This window comes from Poecile atricapillus, chromosome 2 (genome assembly GCF_030490865.1).
Source record: "Poecile atricapillus isolate bPoeAtr1 chromosome 2, bPoeAtr1.hap1, whole genome shotgun sequence".
Lineage (NCBI taxonomy): Eukaryota > Metazoa > Chordata > Aves > Passeriformes > Paridae > Poecile > Poecile atricapillus.
In genome coordinates, this window is record NC_081250.1 from 142916524 (window position 1) to 142935688 (window position 19165).

General features: G+C 41.7%; 1 long non-coding RNA gene across 1 annotated transcript; it reads left to right on the forward strand.

The window, feature by feature from the left end:
• Window positions 1-271: 271 nt before the first annotated feature.
• Window positions 272-15307, forward strand: LOC131576680 (uncharacterized). The gene is made up of 3 exons (XR_009277036.1): window positions 272-404; window positions 13976-14122; window positions 15198-15307. It is a non-coding gene; the product is annotated as an uncharacterized LOC131576680 (long non-coding RNA).
• The last annotated feature ends 3858 nt before the right edge of the window (window positions 15308-19165 follow it).

Here is a 19165-nt window from a genome sequence, read left to right on the forward strand (position 1 = left end):
AGTACACGCGACTCCACATTCCTAAAAGCCTCTTGAGAGACGGCGAAGGTGCCTAGGGAGATTAGCTTTACCCTCCTAGAGCCACTCATGGGTAGGAACTGCACTGTGGTTTTGTTTTATTATCCACAAGGACCTCTGAGTTGGCTGAGCAAAGGCATCAGAAGTCCTAAAGAGGGAATTTGAGGTATGCACTGTGAAAATGCTTTGGTGATTAATAACCCTTTGGAGATCAAGTGACGTTGTGCTTTCTAGTATGGGGTTTTGCCCTTTTCCTGTGCAGGATACTTGGGAGCCTCAGCTGACAGAGAGAAGCTTGGACATTTCACTGCTGCTAGACTTTCTGGGAAGATGTAGTTAGGACTAACTCAGTGGGCAGTCATGCTCCCTTTTGTCTGACAAAAGAGGTAAGAAATATGATAGATTTGCTGAAGAAGCAATTTCAGAATGTCAATATAATGTTGGGTAGAGTGGTAGGGTGGCCTAATTCTCAGGTCAGGTTTTGGTTAGGAATGTTAGGAGGTAGCCACTTACAAATGCCTGTACAGAAGAAGGCTGCTTTAGGAATAGCTCAGTCTTGGTGGGATGCAGGAATAGGTAGGAACTGCAGTTTAGTATTTACACTAGAGAGGTCTGAAAACATTAAAAATTACACATATTTAAAACATTGTTCTTTGCTGATTGAGTGGAAAGAACTCATACTTCAGTAAAATCAACAGGTTCTTTAACAATGAGGGAACCTGAGAATATAATTGATTAGCAAAATAACAGGTGTGTTGCTTTTTTTAAAATGGGCTCAATTTCTGCCTGTCATATAGGAAAATCCAAACAAAACCCAAAAGCTTCTGTGCCAGTGTTCCTGAGATTAGATGTTATGGTATAAATTCTGTAAAATGTGGAAATATGAAGGGAAATACAGATTTAGACCAGAATGCATTCATCTCAGTGGTGTCTATTGTAGGGGAATTCATCACACTCTGACCTTTTAAAATCTTGTGACACAATGATTTTCTAAGAAATTTCCCCCCAGATGTTCCCAACAACTTGTTTCATAGCAGTCTCTGACCACTTACTAGGTATCTCCTTGTGGAAACAGGGGTTCATGCTGGATTAAATCTGGCAGACTAAAGCTCCATTCCTCCAAATCCTCTTAATTTACAATCTGAACAGGAAAAAGAGAGATCTATGAAAACCAAGAGAAACCATATATTTTAGAAATGTTGGCAGGGTTTCAAAACAACTGCTGCACTATCTGGTTATTAGTTTTATAGTCGCTTGAATTTGACCTCCATGCAGAGAATTAGCTTCAAGCAGGCACCACTTGAATGAGCAAATCTTAGTCAGTATAATTTTATTATACCTCTGACTATCACAGTCAAGGACATTATATACAGAGCACACTTTGAAGAGGTTATTACTGAGCACTCAACCTTTGCTTAAATCCTCAGATCTTCTTCATGTAGTTATAGAGAGAGCACTTTCATGAGCTTGAGGACTTTTCTTATGGCTGCATTTATATTCCCAAGGAAACAAATAAGAAGGACTTTGAAGAGATGATTAGCCTATGAGCTAATTTATGGATTTTTCATAGTCTAGTTCCTTTAAGCCTCTTGCATGGAACTGATTTTCATTTGGAGTAAGACTGTAGGTTTTAGTCAACACAGACAGGATATTTTAAAATAGCTTAGCACTGGTTGCAGTGTTCTCCTCAAGTTTAATGGGAGCATTTGCTTCTAATTTTAATGAAAAACAACACTGAGGGCTCCTGAAAATCCGATTTTTCCTGCTTGTTGTACCCTGAGTATTCACATAGGAGATTTATTTAAAGCTCTTTTTATGAAAGAACAGACCCTGTTTCATCAAAAGTGAGTTGGCATTAAGATATTGGATGGAAAAATCTAGGCCAGGATAATCAGGGAAAGTGCTTTGCACTGAGTGTGGGGGAGAGGGAAGGGCTGTGCCGAGGTAATGATGAGAATTCCTGATGCCTCAGTTTCCACAGGTAGAAGTGTCCAAGGGCTGACATGGGATATGTCACAGCCTCTGCTCATGTTGGCACTTCACAGGATTCTCAGATTTGCATTTCTGGGGTATATTTGGCTACACAGCATCTTAGGAACAGATCAAGGGCTGTGCCTCCTATAATATGCATTTGGAGAAAGCCTGTCTGTGTTGTCTAGAAGGTGGATAGTGAATATTGCACATATATTGGTGCAGAATTTTTTGTCACAGAGGACTCTAAATTCAAGGACATTCCATCCACTCGACACAAAAATTTCAGAAATCTGAACCCAAGAACTATAACAGCATGATTAGGTTTTCTTCTTTAAATTATTGCTTTAATAAGAAAAGGCTGGTTTGGGAGCTTCACTCCAGGAAAAACTCAAGACTGACAATCCTGGGAGCACAGAGGTGTGTTCTTCTGATGTGGACTGAGACAAAAGTGTCTCAATTCAAACATCTCACATTCGGTTAATTTCTGCTGAACATACAGCTTCATCCATTAAAACCTTGCTGAGTTCCCTGGCAGACTGCCCTGCCTTTGAAAACTTATTGCCTCTGTGTTCAGTGAACATGGGGCTGTGCAACAAATTTTTTTACCACCCAAATATTTGCAAGAATCTGAAACTTTGGGGGGGGGATTTTAGATTGTCCCTTTGTCATCTTGTTCCTTTCTTTTGAATACTAGCAATCAAGAAGGCAATCAAGAGCCCATTAAAGCAGCAAATCGGAACTGTTCTTTGTTCTTGATGTCTTGAGCCTTATCATTTAACTTTGAATGCTGTACGTGGAATTTGGCATTCTAGAAAACCATGTATACAGATCAGAGACTGTGAGAAAAATAGTCCTGCCCTTACCACTGACCCACTGGATTAGCTTAAATAATTTCGTCTCCATGTTCTCATCTGCAAAATAGGGAAGCTATAGGGACCCTCCTCCATTGTGCTCTACTCAGATAAAGCTCTCTGGTCTGCCTGGAAGCTTGCTGCCTCATTGTAGTCCTGGGGTATTTTTACCCTCTTTTCCTCTTCTTGCAAATGTACAACTCTGACGCTCTGACACAGCAACAGTTGCTGTTCCTTACTCTGGCAGCGATGCTTTATCCTGCTGGCAATTATATTGGTTTTTCCCTTTGGTTTGTCTTAGCATGCCTAGGAGAGGGAATTTGTGCTTGTTTGCCTGGCTAAGGTAACACAATGGATCTGAACCCTGTAAGTGCTGAGGACCTCAAAAAATAAGAGAAAAGGGGAGAATAAACCTCATGATTTTTAAGATTACCAAAATGTGGTATGAAGAAAACATCCTTCATGGTTTTTGTTTTCCTTAAGTATCCTGGTACATTGGAACCACAAACTATAATATGGTAAGCGAAGCAAAGTGAGCCAGATAAATTGATGTTATGAATCTGGGATGGGATATGTCTGATTATCCTTTGCAACTTAACTGGTGGAGTTTGCTCTATTTATGGCTAAGCCATTCTGTGATCTTACAGGAAATTGCTTTCTGTACACACCATTCTTAATAGATTTTTAAATTCATGCCTGCTCTAGGAAAGTGGATTATACTACAAGAGATTATGCATTTTTCTCCAGCTTTTAAGGAGCAACCGTAATGATGGTTATTGTTGATGAGGGCATTACAGAGCATTTGTGTAGCAAACACCTTGAATAGCTTAGTGTTGAAAGCTTTAATTTTCCATTTAATAATAGTGAAACTAGTTAATACTAATTTTATACAATCACTTCCTAAGCTTCTTAGAAAGCATGCAGTCATGGATTTAGTCTGTGCCACGGGGGAATGCCATTCATCATGAGGCTCAAAAACCCCCGGAGTTATTAGAGCTATGTGTAATATTTTACATCCCATCTTGGATCCAGTTTGTAAGTCCTTTGATTCACAGGCAATGATGACTTCTCCAGGGATGGCTGCAGTGATTCCCACCGCCAGCTGTCTGCCCCACCTCTCTCCTGGAAGTGTTCATTCATGCTGTGAAGGTGGCTCAGCTCTTTGGGAAGCAGCTGTTGAACCAGCAGAGTTTTCAGACCAGTAATATTAACAGAAAAACTGGCACTGGCTTTGGTTCTCCTTTATACATCAGGCTGTAATTTACAGTGGTTCAATTACTGCCACACCAGCAGCTGAGCTGTCTCGAAGCAGGGGCAGGGCTCAAAGGTGAAGATGGGAACCCCTGCAGCCATCTGCTGCCATCCCTATTCATCAGCCTTACTCAGACCTAGACTGGGATTTGTAAACATGCATGGCAGTTACTTGGAGTTTTCAACCAGCCCTTTTCTCAGATTCAGCTTGAGACTCCTCTGAAGGTTTATGGTCTCATTGCATCCATGGGGATTTCCATGGGATCAAGGAAGTTCTGACTTTGGGACAAGGACCCCTGTGGAGTTCTGGGGCCTTGGGATGGATGAAATACACTTTCTCGCACAGGGCTGGTGCAGGACCAAAGCCTTGTGTGTGTTTCACTGAAACCTGCTTTTGAGGTTTCTGTGGTAACTTCTTCAAAAGCAAGTGTCAGAGGGTAATACTGAGCTGGGATTTCACAATTCACTCTTACCTAAGATGCCCAGCCAAGGGGCAGAGTCAATACTGTGTTATTTAATCAGCTTATAGGGACACAGCAGCCTGATACTGGGTCACGGGAAAGCCTCCCCTCCTGTGGCCGTCTCACGGCGGGTGCCAATAATCAACACCTGCAACTGCTGAAAATCATTCACAGTTTTTCTCTGTAAGTCACTCATGGGTTGATGATCTTTTGTGAGCAGTTTTCCGCCATCATTTGGTCTCAACAGCATGACAGAGCATCACATTTGCCACCCAGTCAGACAATAACTCAGCTGCTTTTAGAAAAAAGGGGGAAGAAAGGGGGAATGAAGCCAATTTTGAGGGCTTGAACAGCTCTTGCTTTTCATTAGACATGTTATTTTCATCCCTTTTCAGGTGCCATTGAGGGAGAATTTTTGAGACTTGTGGCTCATGTCCTAGTTGTGTCCTTCAGAACAAAGATTGAAAATTGTTTATGTGGGAAGAGCAGGTAAGGGACATGGTCAGTTGTGGGAACTGGCCCTGTCAGCCCAATTACTGACCTCCCCAGGGCAAAGTCTGTCAGAGGGCACCCTCCTCCTCCTCCTACGGACATGCTGCCTGTTTGAGCCCTCCACTGCCTTTGAACAAGAGCAGATCTGAAGAGGGATGAGAGGGGGAGTCAGAGGTGGGATGTCTATGCCACTGGGATGGGCTGAGAGGGGATGTGCAAGTAGAAAGGCATGTCTGGCAGAATAAAAGAGCAGGACTTTTCTGGGGCTGGTTGCTGAGAGTGCTAGGAGCTGCTGTAGTGTCCAGGCTGGCAGGCATGGGTTGCAGGGATGGAGAAGGGACTGTGAGGTAACAACCACAACACTGAAACAGGACAAAAATGGGGCTACAGCCTCAGCTCTTGACTTTGAAGCAGGACACACACAAAAGCCTGCCAAGAAGTTCCCATCCTTTTTGTTTTTGCTGTAGGAAGCAGAGCAGTCCTAGTTGCATATTCAGTAGTAATTTACATGGTTTTGGTTAGTTACGCAAGATATGTGGAGTTTCTCTTCCCCTAACTTGAATGTCTTGCACAACTAGTCAGCATAGTGTGAATTGTTAGTGTGAATTGTCAGCCCTACAATCAGGACTACCAGCTGCAGTTTGCCCTGACAAAGGAGACAGCAGAAACATGGGGGGTTGAGAACAGGCAACAAAAATAATTAAGCATGGACAGACTTCCCTCAGGAAGAAACTGAAAAGAATAGGACTACTTTGTTAGAGAGTAGATGACTAAGAGTTATACAAATAAATGAATGGGAGAGAGAAAGTTGAAGAGGGGGTGGGTGGTGGTGTTCGTATTTATCCTCTCAAGCTACAAAACAACAAGGCAACATTCAATTAAAGGGAAAGAAAAAAATATCAGGTGACAAAACCTATTTTGTCTAGGATGGGACTGAGTTGCCTTTGAGAAGTCTTGTCTCACTGCAGAGCATAGATGGAGCCCCAAGGACTGCCCAGCTTGTAGTCTAGTCACTTAAGCTAATGAATTTGGCAGTGCTGGTTTTTTAAGAAAATACTTGTCTACATGGAAAATGAGGGTCAAAATAGGAGATGGTATGTGTTTGAAAGTGTTAAAATTTCTTTTTCTAAGTGCTGGTTTTATGAATGCAAGGTAAAAATTTCCTTTCTGTTCAAATGTATGATTTTTGATCATCTTTCTCTACCGCAGCAGAGTGCATATACTTGGTTCCAGCAGTCCTATTCTGGACTATCTGACAGTTACATGGTCATTTAAGATGATATTTTCCTTTGTGCTAATTTTCTTCTATTAACCTCTTGGCATGAGACATCTGATTATCGGCTCCTTTGGTTAGTTAATTTGTTATATTGTGTTTATAATCATTTAGGTTGAAACTGGAGCTATTCTAGATACTTCAGATATGTGGGAATACTCTGTCCCAGTGGTATAAAATGGTATGTAAAACTCATCTGAAGTTTTGGGCCACAGCAAGCAATTAATCTTAAATGCCGCAGATTATATATATCAATGCTCTCTACTGCCCCCATCTACTAGAACTGGAATTCTTTGAGTTATTCTACTGTCTTGCACAAACTTGATCTGATGCCTAAAGGCTCCAGTTAGGAAAGGGAATTCAAAATGAGCTGCTCACCTTATTGGGATGATGTTCAGCTACCAGAATAAATATGGGTGAGGTGGAAACAAACTGATTACTAACTACATGGGAAGATAAAGGACTTGGCAGAAATGGACTAGCGCCCAAACCAGCCCCAGTAATGAGAGAGGGGAGGTTTCCATTGCTTGTGTAGTGGTCACACACTGACATGTAATCACACAGAAACTTGGTGTGTGCTCACAGGGCTTTAGGACAGTTCTTCTGAGACTAGAGGTCATGCCCCAAGTGGGTTTCAAGTGGCGTCCTGACTCAACAGATACTAAACTGTTTGGATGAATATTTAGAGTCATGAGAATTCAGAAACTGAATTATAACAGGGAAGCACTTGAGAACTGCTGTGTGAAGAGCTTTGTCCTGTATGATGTTGCATACCTGGCATACCTGTCCTAGCAAAGTCGATGAAGACATACCTGTGCACTGAGTTGAGCAGGTACTTAAGTGCTTTGCAAGGTCATTGTGAGCACACACAGCTGAGAGCTGGGTCTTGAGCAGTTTCTGGTGCTTCCTCCCCTGCTGTGGTTTAACCTCAGCTGGCACGTGAGCATCACACAACCACTCACTATCCCTGCAGAGGGATAGGGGACAGAATTGAAAGAGTGAAAGCGAGAAGACTTGTGGATTGGAGATAGAGACAATTTAATAGGCAAAGCAGTAGCTGCACATGCAAGCAAAGTAAAACAAAACAAAATGAGCAATAAATTCACTGCTTCTCATGGGCAGGCAGGTGTTCAGCCATCCCCAGGACAGCAGAGCTCCATCATGCGTAATGGTGACTTAGAAAGGCAAACCCTTTCACTTCAAAAATCCTTCCCCCTTCCTTGCTCTTATCTCAGTTTTACAGGATGAGCATGATGCCATATTGTATCCCTTGGGATATACCTCTGGTCAGTTGGGGTCAACTGCCCTGGCTGTGTCCCCTCCCAACTCCTTGTGTACCCCAAGCCTCCCATTTATATGGGAGTAATGGTTATAAGAAACAACTGAAATGGGACTAGAAAGTTCAGTTGGAGTAGAAGAGTAGAAGGAGCATTTTTTCAGTCAATATTTGATGATAAGGCTACTTTATGGGGGAAGGACAGAGGCTTGGTGAATTATATGTCTATTTTCTCATGTTTGTAGGTCCATCATGCTGCTTACCTAATCCTGCAAAACATGAGACCTTTTCTGTTTGTTAACGTGCCCATGTTCAACTGAGCAGCAATCCTGTTTGTTGATCTGACTACTATTGCTTCTAAGTGTTGCTCCTGTGTGTCTTATTGATCCAAAATTACTTTAATGTTTCTAAAATTTCATGTCCCAAAAGTTTTCTAACAGATCTTCTACTTGGATCAGAACCTTGTCATCAAGCTGGAGGGAGAGCTTACTGTGTTGACCAAAGGAGAAAAAAATGCTACAGGATTAGGAGATTTATTGCTCCTGGTTGCAAAATTAGTGTCTCTTTGATGATTTTTGTTATCTTGTGCATTGGGCACATGGCTCAGAAAACCGACGTAAGAAAGACTTCAAGATATACTTGGATTTAGACGCCAGCCCAAATTTTGTCAGTGCAAACAGTGATGGCAAGCAGATGTATATCCTAGGATTTTCTGGGATATAATTTTTGAGTGTTTGAAATTCAAAGCATGTTTCAATCTTATGCCTAAATCAAGACTTAAAAATCAAGACTTACTAGTAAAAAAGAAGATGATATTTTATTAACAAAATGTGTTGCAGATCTTGTAATAAAAAGACTTCTATCATTACTGAAAAGCATTGAACATTGAAAATGTTCAATGCTGAATCTTCTGATTCACCTTGTCTTGTTATCTAACAACTCTGTCACCTTGTTGCCTTGTTCACTCTCTGCCTTGGTCCTGCCCTGCTTAAAGGTAATTGAAAATCAAGGATCTGCCAAAAAGCTTATTATTTTTCTCCAGCTGTGGTCATTGAATTGTTGTACAGCTGCTCAAGAAGGAATCAAATGAAGGTACCTGGATTTTTTGTGTTTGGTTTGTTAGGGTTTTTTGTTGTTTTGTTTAGGTTTTTTGTGTGTTAGGATTATTGCTGTCATTTAAACCTTTATCCATTAGTATTGTGAATCTCCCATTCAGAGTTAACTCCTGAAAGCATCAGTCACACTCTATGTAGGCAGGCGTGATAACCTGCATCTCAGACTGATAAATCATGTGTGGAATCATTTGAATTGAACAGTGTGAACACAAGCACCAGAGAAGAATCTGGGGATTCATTACCAGGGGAAAGAATCATGATAGCCTTGATTCCGTCTTCAAGGTTTAGTGCTGGGGATGTGTGAGCCATCTCTGGTCTAGGAAACAGGGTACATAAATGGGTGTTTGACCTAGACAACTTTTATCTTTTGCATTAAGGCAAAAGGAAGAAGAAATTGGGGTGAAATTGCTAGTACATTTTTTCACTGTTTGTGAAATTGTGAGCCCATGGTGATTAGAGCAGATCTTGGTGTTTGACTTTTGGAGAGTGAAGAAATCCCACCCACAGGGGCCAGTTGCCTGCCATGCAAACCTGACTCACAGATGTAGCAGGGTCAGCATTGTAACATTTCCTGAAAGCAAACACACTATTACATTCTGATGATTTTGCTTATCTGGAATATTTCTCGGTGCTGTAGCAACTTATTGCAGGCCCACAGTAACAAACTGCTGTTTTCTGAGGAAATCTGAGCTTGTGCAATTCACTTCTAACAGACAGTGCATTCAAAGTTGAGACAGTGCAGACTTCACTTGCACCCAGGAAGCCTCTCCTGTAGCCCGCTGAGCGTTAAAAATGCTTATTAACTTCTTTTCTTTTCTGGGCATCTCTTATAAATGGAATGATAAGGGTTGCACAAAATCATCTCTCTTGGCAGTGTACAGGCCTCCTCCTTGAAATCCAGCTACTGCTGGCTGCATTTGTATCAGAACCGGAAAATCAAGGCATACAAATGAAATATTGGCAATTATTTCCAGGCTCTTGATATTTCTCCAAAGCTTAAAGAAGTTCCAGCCTGGGGATCATCTTTGAGTGTATCATTAGTAGTTGGCTTCTTTAAATTCCCCTAGGTGGGCAGTTACATCATTTAAGCATTAAAACTCTTGGGTTTATGTCAGGCTTCTACTAAGCTAAGTAAAAGAGTTCATGCTAATGAGAAGCAGTCTTTCTCTAGGAGAATTTAGTCTAACAAGAGCAAGGGATGACAGAGACAACAGAGGGAAATGGATTCCCATGGAGATGAAGGTCAAGCAGTAACATGGTGTCAGACCCAGGACCAGAACGAAGTTCCTAGTGTACTGGATCAGGCTGCACTTAGCTTCTTCCAGGGGGGCTGGAAAGAGGAGTTTGAAAGAGTTTGTTAGATGGAGAAAAGGGCTCTTACATGTTTCACTGATTTTACCAATAGATATTCTTGGGAGGGGTTTTTCTCTAGCAAGTAATGTGGTTTTATTAAAAATACTGGAAAGAGAAAAATGGATGATTTACAACATATTCAGCCTGGTGTTTAAGATGTTACAGTTTCAAAGCACATGCAAGTACAAAGCACATGTTGCCAACACTTGTGTTTACCAGCAAATTTCTCGCAAAATCAGCTGACTTTGCAGGTTCTGGTGTCAAGTGTTGCAATGGTCAGAGTCTGTTTCATTTCTCTATGAAACACTACTGAGGCCCTTTGGGCCAGCTCCTTATGGGCTCATAGACCTTGCATGGCCTGGTTCCAGGCATCCTGCTGTCTCATGGCACCCTGACCCTGGGCTGCTCACCACTCAGACTTCCTTACCATGCAGAGATGGGGGAGGAGAGCTCAACAGTTAAGCCCCTTGAATTGGGCACCTTCCTCCACGAAGTCCTACCTCAGTCCTGGTAAAGACTGTGTGGGATTTTGCTATTAGAATTCTTGCCCACTGAGGAGAGGGACATGTCTTCTCACTGGTACCAAGGTATTCAGAGCTAGATCTACCATTTAGGAGACACGACACTTGTTTTTCTGTTCTTCCACCTCTTGAGTTGTTGGAGAAGGGAATAAATGTAGATATCCCCCATTCTAAAAGCAATGATCTAGGATGGGCTTAAAATGAGATTGTGATAAATATAAAATCAGCTTCTCACCAATGGTATTCTGTACAAGCCCTGGCCATAAATTTGGGTCCATGCACAGAATATACCCAGAATATATTTGTTGGTTTGGAACCTTGGAGACAAGTAGGAGAATATGTAGGTTCAATCCTGCCCAGACAGGATTCAAGTCCTAGTTAAGATGATATCAAAAAACTTGATAGTGTCAGAAGGGCGCTTCTGGCATGAACTTGGTTGCCTGTAGCTCTAGATGTCAGCTGAGCAGCATTTTTGAAGATCTTAGTGATAGTAAGATGTCTTCTGAAGCCCTTTGAAAAGCAGGCTTTTTTAAAGTCACACCGTCCTTGTCCAGTCTTGCCACAAATTTGGTCTACCTCGCAAATAATAAACACAAGTCTTGCTTGCTATTAGCAAACTCCAGAGCAGAAAATGTTACTCATGATTTGAACAGAAATAATTCCCTTCACTACAGTTTAAATGGCTGTAGAATTTTTTTTCAACAAAATTATTTAAAACCTAAAACTGTATTTCAAATCCTGACCAGCTAATTATAACATACTGCTTTTTTCATGGAGAAAAGCAGCTCTGCAGGAGGCAGAACAACCATCTCCTCTACACTGAGTTCTGATTCTTTTTACAAAATGGGAATGTGGTGGATGAAGGAGAATAATCCTTTACTTTCTGTTAATTCAGTAGTTTAATGTAGGTTTATGAGCAAAACCTGACAAAAACTTTGAGGGATCAGGAAGATGAATGAGCCCTGTTTTCTTCATTTTTGGGCAAGAAAGCTGATTTGTGTGTTCAGAATTCAGTGTGTTCTGTTGTCCTTCAAAGGAAGAAGCAACTGTCTTTCCATTGCCCTCTGCTTTATGGAGTCCTTTACAGCAGTACACAAAGGAGGAACCAACATTTACTTGTGATGGCACCATATCCTACCTCCATGGTGCACAGCTGTAAATGGCAGCACCTTGTCCAGGACAATAGCAGGCTGGACAGCCCATGTGGAGTGAGGTGGTGCTGAAGAAATGAACCTTTACTCCATAAAGAGATGTTAATAAAAAGTAGGGCTCAGTTGGAAGGGAGCTGGTAGTGGAATGTAGTCTTTAAAGAAGTTAATGACCCACCTACCCTCGGTGAACAGATCTGAAAAGTGTAGTGATGTGCCAGCTAAGGTGTTGCCTCATATCCCTGCTATTGTAGAATAACATCAGCTGAAAGTTGAATTCAAGGGCTTGGAAACTGGACAAGGCCTCTAATGTGTCAATAAACAGAACAAATGTCAAATTGCTGAGGCTGGCAATTCTACTTCTGTAGCCTGTCCTTGTGGGATGAAGTATCCATCTTAGCTGGTGGGATGTTAGTCAAAGTACAGGAAGAAAAGCACAATTTCTGTGACAAAATATTCAGGAACACTGCTGATTTAGGCTATCATTTAGAATATTCACTAATTAGGATTTGTAGTATCCAGTTGTGTGGTACTCCTGAGTGCTGCAACATCTGCTCCAGCCAGGCCCACTGAGGCCTGGGTCATAAAGGTGCAGGAAACATTTTCCCAACAAAGAGTTAGTCCATCCCATTTTTCAACAGAAAAAGTAAGACCTATCCACTTTCTGTTTTGTTATGCAAGTCTTTCAGCTGATGGAAGCACTAGGATATTCTATGGAGGTTGTTGGTCAGCATTTCATACACAGCTTCTTTCCCAATTAATGCACCTTGTCATTAGCAAACAAAACTCTACACTTGTGGGAATAAATATGCAAAAGCAACCTGTCCATAAGAAAACTCTCATTCTATTTACCTTTTTTTCAAAAAAAGGGAAACAAGAAAATTTCTTCTTACAGTTCCAGCTCTGTAATATTCATCTGATTTGAAGCAGATTCCCTGATTTTAATCCACATAAATGAGTAAAGAATCAGGCCCTGTCTGAGAGGTACACATTTCTATAGCACCACATTACAAGAGTCCTTAATTCCCTGACCCTAACCCTGGAATGCAAGGAAGAGTCAAAGTTTGGCAAAGGTTGTAGCCAGATGCAGTGTGCTTCTATGATCACACCCTCCCTAATGACTGCTCTTTAAAAAATAATAATAAAATGCAAATAACTTACACCTGGTATAGCTGGAAAGTCAAAGAAATGAAGTAAAGAACGTGGAGGTTGTGGGAGTGCTGTTATTATTGTTATTACTGTTATTATTAATCAGACGAATGCACACCTGTCTGAAAGTTCCTCAAACATTGTCTGCTGTTGCTTCGGTAGGCCCTGTGAATACACTGAGGTAATGTCCTTTGGTTGGCTTATTTAATTGAACAGATGATGGGGGGTGGAGGAAGCTAGGCAGGGAAACATGCTAGAGATAGAAGAGAAGAATTCCCACCCACGCAGTAGGCATGTACTGTAATAATGGAATAATTATGTGCAGTTTGTTTATAGCTGTCTTCCCCTAGCATCGATGCCTTGGGCTAGAAGTGAAGCAGGACGGGTCCTGCAATCAGTTTTCACAATCATGTTTTCGCTGCCATTTGTCTTTTATTCCCCATTAGAAAGCAGAGCATGTCTAGAGCAATTGCAGTGGCTTCAGCCCTTCAGGATACTGCAAATTTGCTCAGATTTGGGGAGGGTTGGGTGTTAATGAATTATGAATTTGGATTTGTACCAAGATCCGTGGATCCCAACATCTGTAATGATGGCTCTCACTCCACAGTCCCAATCTGTCCAGAGTTGCTCAGAGCTGGATAACGTTTGGCCTGAGACATATTCCAGCCTTTCAAATAATGAATGTTGGGTTGTGGACAAAAACCAAAGCCAGATGGCTTTGTGTGGTGAGACAGCTAAGTAACTGTTACTGCAATGGGCTGTACAGTGGGGATTTGTTCCTGGTGGTTTTGAAGCAGGTTAGAAATTTTCTTGTGGCTTCTTCCTGCTGCTTGTTAATAAAGTTGATCATGCCCTGGTTTTATATTTCAGCATCAACTCTCACTGTGCTGATGGTAAAATGCTGATGATTTGCATTCTGCTGCCCCTCTAAATGTATTAGAGGATATTGTATTCAAGCAGCTGCCATTTTGTGTTCAGTTCAACTGCAATCTGCCATTAATGCATACACAGCATTTCAATTCCAATGGCACTTGTGAAAACATTTCCAGGCAAGTGGAGTATCCACATGATGAACTTTATCTTTCTCTTGCAGCAGGCTGCATGACACGTCTGTGTAGTTAAGAAGAGAAATGGGAAGTATCAACAGATTAACTGCAGGGAGGTCAATTAACAGACATTGGACCAGGAAACAGCTGGAGAACATGATAGTCACACCTGCTGCATTGGATCTGTCACACAGGTTGTGAACTTTAACAGCAAATGGCTTATTTCATATGCATTTCTGCAGCAAATTGCACCATGAGGGTTGTGTGAATATAGCTGTGTCTTGGAAACTCAGAGCAGCCCGCAGATATCAACTAATGAAATGCCTCCACAACATTTATATGCAGAGTTGATAACAATGTGTTCACCTCTCATTGGCTTTGGAAATGCCTTAGAAATTGAATAGAGCTTTATTTAAGGGGTAAGAGAACTAATAATCACTATGAACTGACAATGAGCAGCATACAATGCAGGTGTTACCACCACTTTACATGTGCAGCAGATATCCCTTTCCTCAGGATGTTTCAAGCTGGAGTGCTACTTTAATCAGCTAAAACTGTTGTGTGGAATGTAGAAAAGCATGATTTTGTTATCAAAACTGTTCTGAGTGAGCTGGAGTGAAAAATCAGTTTTAAAAAATGTCATAGATCTTTAAAAAACAGTTTTGGATTACATGATTTTTAATTGTTTCAACAGTTCTGGTCATTGCCTTAGCTCTGTAGGGAGGCATGGGGCAATGGAAAGCTTTCTGGGTTGCAGGCAGATGCCAGCAGTGGACATTCCTGTTCCCTGAAGTGCTGCTCAAGTTGAGTAGGAGGAATGAACCAAGCAGTGGCTCTGTCAGCCACCTTGACTCCAACTGGGAATTTCAATAGAATGAGTGCACTTCTGTGCAATACTGATCTCACTTAACCAGCCCTTTCTGATGGGCATCCTTTCTGCTGAAATGTGCTTGCTATGTCCCATAGCTCTCTCCCTTGGATCCTACTATGGCTAAGGCTGTATGGTCATTTGCAGTGGCTGTCTTCTCTTATTCCAAGAGCATATGTTGGAAGCTACCTAAAGCAAATGGATGAATAAAGAAAAAATAACAAGGTGTGGTGGTAACATAGATTTAGGAACTAACATTTCTCTGACTTACTATCAATGGTTTATCATGGGGCCTTGGGTAAGTCACTTCATATTTCTATGATTCAGTTTCTGCTTCTGAAACAACTGTCTGCTGATCTCACTGGGGAAGTTTTAAAGCTTAATTTACTTATATTTTATAGCACTTTGAAGATTTGAACTGCACCATATTATGGGAATCGTTGGGAGTCATAAAAGAAAGAGTCGGTGTTGCAAGAGGAGTATGATAATGAAGCCTAAAGTCAGAGACTTAATGCCTCAGTTCTTTGCTGAATCAAAGCCTAAGACTGTGAGTTCTTTCAAACAGACTCTCCTCAATTAGAGGCCTGCTCAGAACATAATAGGGCTATGACATACCTGGGGCCTCTGAGTCCCTCTGTAACAAATGGTTACGAACATAAGCTTGAAGATGGCACCAGCTGCAGAAATACTACAGGTCCCTATAGGATTTATTTCTTTCTCTCACGGCTCTTAGGTTTTTTATTATCTTCAAATCTCTGTACCTTACTGCTTGTTCCATTCTCCAAGTCCTTAATGCATTCTTCAAGCTATAAATAAAGAAGATAAAATTACAGGGTACTTATATGCACACTAGCTAGGAAGCTGAATGGGCATGAAAGGGCTTCCTGGTTTCCTTCCAATTCAAAATGTTATTGAGTTACTATGTAATCAGATAAATGAGTTGTTAATCAAAGTGATGTCAGCTTGGGACATACCATAGAAAGATGATTCCGTTGTAATCACAACTGTATAATTAAGCAATGAGGCCTGACAGGGCTTGAATTATAGCACGATAATTTTCACCTCAGTGCTGCTGATGAGGGCCATGGCTGTCTGCCATCCAAGTACCCGATTATGTCTTGCTGTACAACAACCCCAGTGCTGAAACATCTGAGACAAACTAGAGAAAAAAAAATTCTTTCATCTCACTCTACTCCACCCTGCTCCAGGGTGAAGCATTTCTGTGATCAGGCTGAGCCCTGTATAACTGGAAGCAAGTTTGACTATGTCTCTGCTGTTAGAATATTTATAATGTGAATGCATTGTATTTGACATAAGTCTAATGTGACAGCAGGGTGTGGGACCCTTTACTGGGCCAGTGATTCTGTACACAGGTACTAAATTTCAGCAAAACGCTTATTGTTACAGAAGAAGCCCCAAAAATGGTCCCTACCTAGCAATACTCAGCATTTCCTAGACTTAAACCCCATTCTCCTCTGAGAAGTTTAAAGGAGGAATTAGCTTTCACATTCAAAGTTCACTATATTTTTTTTGCCCACCACCCTTGGGACGGAGAAAAAAATTGCATTGACTTAAAGAAGAGCTTTGGGGAGACATTGGAATAACATGGACTTTGGAAACCTCTTACATGAACAATAGCATAGATGTGAGTTAAAATGACTTCATATAGAATAGTGACCAAATCCTGCTGTCATATCTGTGAAACTCCCATGGAAAGCACTGGGCATTTGTGTGAGTCAGCAGCTGAAAATTTGTTCCATAGGCTCAGTTTGGAGGTGAAAATGCCAGGAGGTGAAAAAGTTCCCTTTTCTCATTGGGGAAAAAAATGTCACCTAAGAAATATAAAACTGTGCCACCTCATTTTTCCTCATGAAGTGCTGACTTTGCTGAGGAGGTGGGAAATGTTATGCAATTTACCCTTTCCCTCTACAAACTCTCTCCTGTCATGTCACCATCAGCCTTACCCTGCATGATTGCTCATACTTCTGCTTTAGGAGTGTGATTTTCTGGTGAGCTGATGCACTGCACCATCGCCTGCCTGGGAAGCACTTTATTTGTTTGCTTGTAGTTTGGGATCCTTGAGACTGAGAAAAATCCCAGTATATCCAAATAAAGCATTTTTGCACCTTCTCTAGAGCCTCTTCCAAGGTGTTGCATGTGATGACAATTCATGAAGTCTTGAAGGCACCTTTGTCTCCTTGGAGGTGGAGCTGGGCAGCTTGCCCCGGTGCTGGCAGGCACGAGCAGCCCAATGCCTCTGCCTCAGGACACAGAAAGGCAGCGCTGGAATCATGTGGCCACTCAGAACACCTGCGCTGGACACTTTGGCTCAGGTCCTTTGTGACGGCTGCAAAAGCATTCATGGACTCCAGTCAAGACTATTGAAGCACATAATTTTCCCAGTGTTGCCTCTGTTGCAAAAATGATGCGCTCTTGGCAATACTGTCAGGAAACTCTATTCCTGAGGCTAAATGAATGCAAAGTAAAACTTCCCTTCTGACAAACAAAATAAAAATATCCTGATTTTGGCTGCAGTAGCAAAAATGCTCCTGGACTATTAAAATTATGTCATTGAAAGAAGTGTCTCTCTGTCTGCTGGTGTACCTGTAAATCAGTTCAAGTGAACGGTCCTTTGAAACTCATTTCAGCTGATATATATGCTCTTGAGGATGAATGAACTTTTGAGCTGCCAATGCTGCCATCCCTCATAAGTCAAATCTCTTCTCCAGATACTTGAATCCCATGATGATAGTAAAAACTAGGGGCTTACAAGATATATCAGCATCAATTTTTTGAGAGCTTTCACCTTGGAAGGCAAGAAACATCCTTGGGTTGAGTGCCTGTCAAATGAGTACAGATGCAGCAGTGGAAGAGAGGAGTATTTTTCGCTCTCATCTTTCAGTGCTGGCATAAGAAACTGGCTTGAGAGATCCTCCATTAACAAAAGAAGAGGTACAAGGAAGGCAGTCATGACACAAACTTGCCTCTGCTTATGATTATACTCATGTTTCCTTGAATAAGGCCACCAGAGAAGCTATAATGTGGTAAGCTCAGATTACTGCCTGACTTCCTTTCCCGTAGTAAGGAAAGAAACCAGTCTGAGGGGAAACTGGATCCTTCTCTGGACTGATAGCCTGGACAGGAACAAGGCTTTCTGTGCAGGGTGTTCCAAAGGCATGTGTCCCTGCTAGTTACTGCTCCTTGCATCTGATGACAAAGGGGATCAAGGAAACTGATGGGGACAGATCCATAACTAGTGCAAGAGAGGGATGTTTTTTTGTAACATAATTTCTTGAACACTTGGAACTTCCTGCCACATAATGCTCTATAAACAAACTTTTGCAGGACTCTGAAAGGTTGTGAATTTGCTTACACTATTCAGAGAGAAAAGTACTGACCTTCAGAGAATATATTCAGAAGCTACATATCAGATGTTAAGCAGATAATGTTAGGTGGAGAAATGACACATATTGCTGACATTTTCATACACTCTTGGATTTGTCTGGGACTGCCCTTCTAGTGTCAGCCCATTGCTAAGTAGCCAGCTGACAACTTGGGTTTGGCTCTTGCATGGGGAGATGTTTTGACGAGTGGTTCTTGCATCATCATTAACTGTACGCTGTGTGCAGATGCACTGAAGTTCTGTGGCATAGGGATTTGGGATGGGATGCCCGGGGCTGATGAGGGGTGAACAGTCCTTGGAGTGGATTATCCTCTTCCCTCCAGATGGCTCTTTTCTCTCACCACTGCTTTGATTTTTCCATCCTGGACTGACTGTTTTAGTTTGTTGCAAATATCCAGATTTGTCAGTAGAGTTGAAGAAATGATTCTTCTGCCAGATAAGGACCAACATGGCATTTGTGGTAGTCTCACATCACTGTTGGTGAGGCACTGGAATACTGGCAGAAGCCACAATAGGCAGCAAGGCTAATTTAAGCCAGGCTGTGAACTGAAAGAGAAGCACAAGTTTTACACTGGAGGTAAGAAACTTCTCTGACACACCTGCATGTTACTGTGTAGCCTAGTAGGTAGGGAGTCAAAATTGTCATCTTGAGAGGAAATTAGATCCAGAATTGTCCATCTGCTCTAAATTCCTAGCAGGAAAGTATTCAGTTGATGTCACAAGTACAAGTCTGGACCTTTCATTTCTTTTTCCTCTGGACTTTCACTGGATAAAAGATCAGACACTGGCTTCTTTGTGCCTCTGTGAGGCATTCTGCTGGGACAGGGAAATGGCTCCCATGGTTTGGGTTTTCCACTCAGATAAGATTACTAAATGCAATTCACTTTTGTTAAAAAATTTAGCAGTGCCACCTGGAGGAAAGTGCCGGGAAACCCAATGCCTGTCCAGGGAGCTCAGGACCAGCTG